Below are 6,000 nucleotides of genomic sequence, written 5' to 3' on the forward strand. Positions count from 1 at the left end.
AAACTCATTCCTTGCTGATGGGAATACAAAATGGTACAGTCATGTTGGAAAAGAGTGTGACAGTTTCTTACGAGAGTAAACATATGTGTAGCATATGATCCAGCAATAACACTTCATTATATTTACCCAAACAAGCTAAAACATGTCCACACAACTACTGCATATAAATATTTATGGCGCTTTTTTCATAATCAGAAACTGAAGAAAACTAAGAGGGCTTTTAGTAGGTAAGTGGGTAAACAAACTCTGGTACATTAATATAATGGCACGTTATTTAGCGATAAGAGGAAATGGGCTATCAAACTATGAAAAGACATGGGGACCAGCAGTTAGCATAATGGCTATGTCACTGGACTCCCATATAGTTGACTGCGGTTCGTGTCCTGGACCAGGTGACTTAAAACTCACGATAGGCGCATGTGCATCCATGTCCAAGATGCCGAGAGGAGAATGGAGAAGAAGGGATTGTGGCATGACCATCCCCTCTGGGGGTGATTTCTCACTTTCTGTCTCTCTGTCTCTGTCTGTCTGTCTGGTGAGTGCATGCACCCTATAGCAAAAATCTCTCTCAAAAAAAAAAAAAAAAAAAAAAACCTGGAAAATCTTTTTTTTTTTTTAGTTTTACAATAATAGTTGGAGACTCACTCGCCAGATATAGAGAGAGCTAGAAAGTGAGAAATCAGCCCCCACCCCTGAGGGGTGGCAGTCATGCCACAATCCCTTCTCCATTCTCCTCTTGGGATTTTGGGCATCTATGCACACATGCCAAGAGTGTTCTTCAAGCTGCAGGGTTTGGGACTCAAACTATGCAGTCAGCCAGGTGGGATCCAGTTGTCTTAATCACCACACCACCTGTTGGCCCAACATGGAAGTATCTTAAATGCTTACTATAAGTGACAGAAGTTAGAGTGAAAGCTATAAATCAAATAATTCCAATTGTATGATAGTCTGAGAAAGCCACAACTATGGAGAAAGCAAAAATAAGAGTGACTGAGACCTGCAGGTGGTGGTGTGGTTAAAGCACTGGATTTCCATATGGCCGACTACAGTTCAAGTCCCAGACCAGGCAGTTTGAAAAAAACCACACATAAAATAAATGAGTAAATGTTTTAAAAATATAGTTTAAAATAAAATTTTAAAGTAAGGATGATTAAAAAAAAGCAGGTATGAGGGAGAGCAGAAAGAATAAGTAGAGTATATCAACAGATAATTTTTAGGGCATAAAGACTATTTTAACTGATAGGGACCAGCAGTTGGTGTAATGGCTATGTCGCTGGACTCCCATGTACTTGACTGCAGTTCCGAGTCCCAGACATGGCAGCTTAAATTCATGCCAGGTGTGTGTGTGCATGCCCAGGGTCCCGAGAGGAGAGTGGAGGAGAAGGGACTGTGGTGTGGCCATTCCCCCGGGGGGTGATTTCTCGCTTTCTGTCTCTCTGTCTCTCTCTGTCTTTCTGGTGAGTGCATGTGCCCTATAGCAAAAAACCTCTCCAAAAAAAAAACGAGTCCCAGACATGGCAGCTTAAATTCATGCCAGGTGTGTGTGTGCATGCCCAGGGTCCCGAGAGGAGAGTGGAGGAGAAGGGACTGTGGTGTGGCCATTCCCCCGGGGGGTGATTTCTCGCTTTCTGTCTCTCTGTCTCTCTCTGTCTTTCTGGTGAGTGCATGTGCCCTATAGCAAAAAACCTCTCCAAAAAAAAAAAAAAAAAAAGAAAGAAAGAAAGAAAAAAAAGACTATTTTAAGTGATAGTGTAATAGTGAATACAGGACATTATGCATTTGTGAAAACCCATAGAACTGTAGAATCCACAGAACCCAAAAGAATAAGCCTTAGTAAACTATAGATATTAGTTAATGATAATGTATCTCTTGGGTCATAAGCAAAGTCATGGTGCATTTTTACATAGAAACAATTAGTATATTGGGTCATCGGAAAAGTCATGGCATATTTTTCTAAGCAAAAATGTGTCATGCCTTTTCTGATGATCCAATATATCTGTTCTTCAATTGTAGCAGCTATAATACATTAATGCAAAATGCTAATAACTAGAAGTGTGAGGACAGGGCAGGGGAGAAGGGCTGACTGGGAACTTCATGTACTTTCTGGGTAATGTGCAATTCTCTATATATCTACAATTGTTCTTAAAGTCCAGGAACCAGGCAAGGGATCATGACCTTTATTGGACCAACTATCTTCAAATTTCTGTTTCCCCATTTTTGTCTTTCTTTGTGGTGGATGTTGAGTGGCACTCCCATTGGCTGCCCATTTGATCAGCCCTTTAGGGGGCCAGGTCATATTAACCATCTTCATAGTTCCCTATAGATCTTGAGAGTCACTATGGAAAATTGCAGCCTCTTGGCATCTGGCAGTTAGATTTCATCACCTGGCCCCTATTGCTTCAAGGCACCATCATCCCTGAGCTCATTAGAGTGAGCCCAAATCTCTGACCACTTCTACCTAAAGCCCCAGCCTGCAGAGGAGAACCAAGACCTGTGTTGGTGTACCTTTCACAGGTGCTTTTTTACTGGTCTTGGCAAATAACATATCATTTGAGCCATCCCATAATTCCCTAGTTTATCTCTCTACCAGAGAAATTCAAGCATTTCCATTTCACTTACTGTTTTGTTTGTTTGTTTGTTTGTTTGTTTGGGGAGGTTTTTGTGATAGAGGGCATGCGCTTGCCAGACAGACAGAGACAGAGAGACAGAAAACGAGAAATCACCCCCCCAGGGGGGATGGCCACACCGCAATCCCTTCTCCTCGATTCTCCTCTCGGGATCTTGGGCATGCATGCACACGCATCCGGCATGAGTTTTAAGCCATCAGGTCTGGGACGTGAACCGCAGTCGACTACATGGGAGTCCAGCAACATCGCCATTATGCTAACTGCTGGTCCCCATTTCACTTACTGTTGACCATCGCTTTCTTCAGGCTTCTAAGAGCACATTAACAATGACTCTGCTCCATTCCATGGACTCTTAATAAGGTTTTAAATCTTGCATCCCCCAAAAATTCTTCCAAGACAATGAATTATTGCTTATTAAGTCTTTTTCCTTCTTTCTTTCTTTTTTGTTTTTTAATTTGCTAGAGGGTGTGAGCACCTACCTTAAAGACAGAGAAGAAAAGTAAGAAAGCCCCCCGCCAAGGGGGACAGTCATGCTACAATCCCTTCTCCTCCATTTCTCTTTTCAGTATTTCAGTATGTTTAAGTACACACACGTACACGTGCACATACACACATGCACACACACACCCCTGATGTGCCTTTCAAGCCACCAGTTCCACGTCTCTAGACTGTATCATTCAACTGTCTTCCCCACCACACCACTCACTGACACGCTTATTAAGCCTTACATTCTATCACCTTCAAAATCTTATCCCAGGGGTTCCCTTTAGACTCTGGAAGGTACATACTAGCTATTTCATATGACTTGTATGGAGTAAAAGCTCATTTCTCCCACATCCAGCTCAGCACATCTACAACCACATTATACTCAGACTTGACACTAATTATGCCGCCCACAGCAGATGCTAAAACAGACGGAAAGAGATTTATTGACAGAAACCCCTGTGATGAGCGAAGCACAGGGAACTGGAGAAGAAGGAAGAGTCTCCTAACACAGAAGTAGGGCATGGAAAAGGATTATGTATGAGAATCTGGGATAGTCGCATGGAGAATTTTCCAGACATGCTCCCTTAACAGTTTAGATGTTATAACCAAGCTAATGAAACCACCTTAGAGAAATAGTTAATATTTTTTTCCAAACTAAACATATAATTTTTCCCTTTAAGACTTGAAAATGCTTTGTTGACAATTTACTCCCTCAGGCCTCGAGCAGAGTGTGATGATCACATTCCCAGTTGAAGAAGGGCCATCCAGAGACTCTAGAGTAATCAAAATTGTATGATCTCTCAAACTGTTGGGCTCTATTGCTTTTTTTCCACAGTGGAGTTGGTGTTTCTTATTATTGGTTTTTGCCATAAAAAAGAAAATACAGCTCTAGAGGGACCTAACTACATAGAAGTGAAGAAAGTGTAAGAGAGGTCAGATTTCCAATAAATGTTAGAGTTTCTCTTTTCAAGGTATCTGTGAATGTACAGACATTCTTTCAACCACTTCACACTGAGAGCATTTTACATTTGACCTCTTTCCTCTCCAGAAAAAGACAGCTTCCACCATCACAATAATATAGACCTGAGCCCTCCCAGGAGAATCAGGAGCTTGGTTTGAGCTGGACTAGGTCTCTCATAACATTTCAGAACTGGGGGAATGAACTCCACAAGCTGGCATGGTGGTTAAGGTGCTGGACTCCCACGTGGCTGACCGCAGTTCAAGTCCAAGACTTAGTGGTTCGTGTTCTCAATTTTCCTCTCTCTCTGGTCAAGTTTTCAAAAATAATAATAATAAATAAAATAAAATTAAGAAATAATTATTTAAAAAGGAAGGAAGAAAGGACAAAAGGAGAGAAAGAGGAAGAGAAAGAGGCAGTAAAGATGAAAATGTTTAAATAGTAATTGTACTATAAAGAAAACAAGCCATGGTGTTATAACATACATGGGGAGGGAACTTGAAGAAACCACCATTTAAGCTGTGGCTTCAATTCCAGGAGTCTCCCATAGAAAGATCTGAAGGGAGTACATTTTAAACACAGTGCAAAGGCCAGGCGGTAGGAACAGGTGTGAGTTCCCTGAGACCTACGGAAAAGGAAAGGTGTGGTGTGTTTGAGGAGCAGGCTCTGTCAGCACAGTTGAGCACAGGGACATGGTGCTGAGGCCCTAGAGATGAGCTCAGAGAGGTGGAAGGAGTCACAGTACACAGGAGGTTTTGCCTTTCATGGGAAAGCTTGGGGGTTGTATTTTTTCTAGAGGCCATTCATAACATGACTTACATTTTTCTTGTTATTTTTTGAAAGATTCATTTAATTTTTATTATTATTATTAATATTATTATTAATTTGCTATAGGGCACACATGTTTACCAGAGAGAGAGAGAAAGAGATAGAAAGAGAGGGAGAAAGTGAGAAAGCAAGCTACCAGGTCTGGGACTTGAATGGCAGTCGGCCATGTGGGATTTCAGCCCCCTTAACCACCACACCAACGGCTGGCCCCACATGATTTACACTGTAGGAGATCATATTGGCTCCAGTTTGAGAATAGCTTGGAGAAAAACAGGAGCTCCAGAAAACTGGGATGAACCAGATCATAATAGAGGGTGATTTGGTAATAATGGAGGAGAAGTGGAGAAAAGGTGATGGGAAATTCTTGGACTGAGGTAGCTTTGGCGATCATGCCTTCTCCCTCTCTTTATTCCCTCGCTCTCACACTGGTTCTTTAGTCATGTGGCCTTTCTCAGATAACAGAGCTGCCTTGCTCTTCTTTTCTGGGATTAGAGATGGAGAAATGGGAGAAGGTAGGAGCTACTAGATTACTGAGTTTATCTCATCCATTTTCATCCTGCATCAAGTTACAAAGAGAAAGAGGGGAAGACCAATCTCTGATCTGTTAAGCTATTCCCAGGTAAAAATCTATCCCAAAGCTGGAAGTTTAAGACATTCTTACACTTGGTGATACTGAGAAAGAATTCCATTTTAAAAGAAATTATGTAGGGGCCTGCAGGTGGCATGGTAGTTAAGGGTGTTGAACTCCTACATGGCCAACCATGGTTCAAGTCCCGGACCTGGCAGCTTGCTTCTCACTTTCCCTCTCTCTCTCTCTCTTTGGTGAACGCACGTGCCCTATAGCAAATGTGATAATAATAATAAATTGGGACCACCTTAAATAAAATAATTCTTTTAAAAATTTATGTAAATTTATAAACTTCATGAAGATGTTATAAATAATTTTTAAAAATCATACTCTAGTCTTCTAATTTTTTCATGTTCTAAGAATTATTTAGTTTTATTTATTATTATTTTTTCTTTTCTTTTCTTTTCTTTTTTTTGGGGGGGGGAAGATTTTTGCTATAGGGCACCTGTGCTCACCAGAAAGACAGAGAGAGA

This window comes from Tupaia chinensis, unplaced genomic scaffold (assembly GCF_000334495.1).
Source record: "Tupaia chinensis unplaced genomic scaffold, TupChi_1.0 Scaffold146079_1, whole genome shotgun sequence".
Classification (NCBI taxonomy): domain Eukaryota; kingdom Metazoa; phylum Chordata; class Mammalia; order Scandentia; family Tupaiidae; genus Tupaia; species Tupaia belangeri.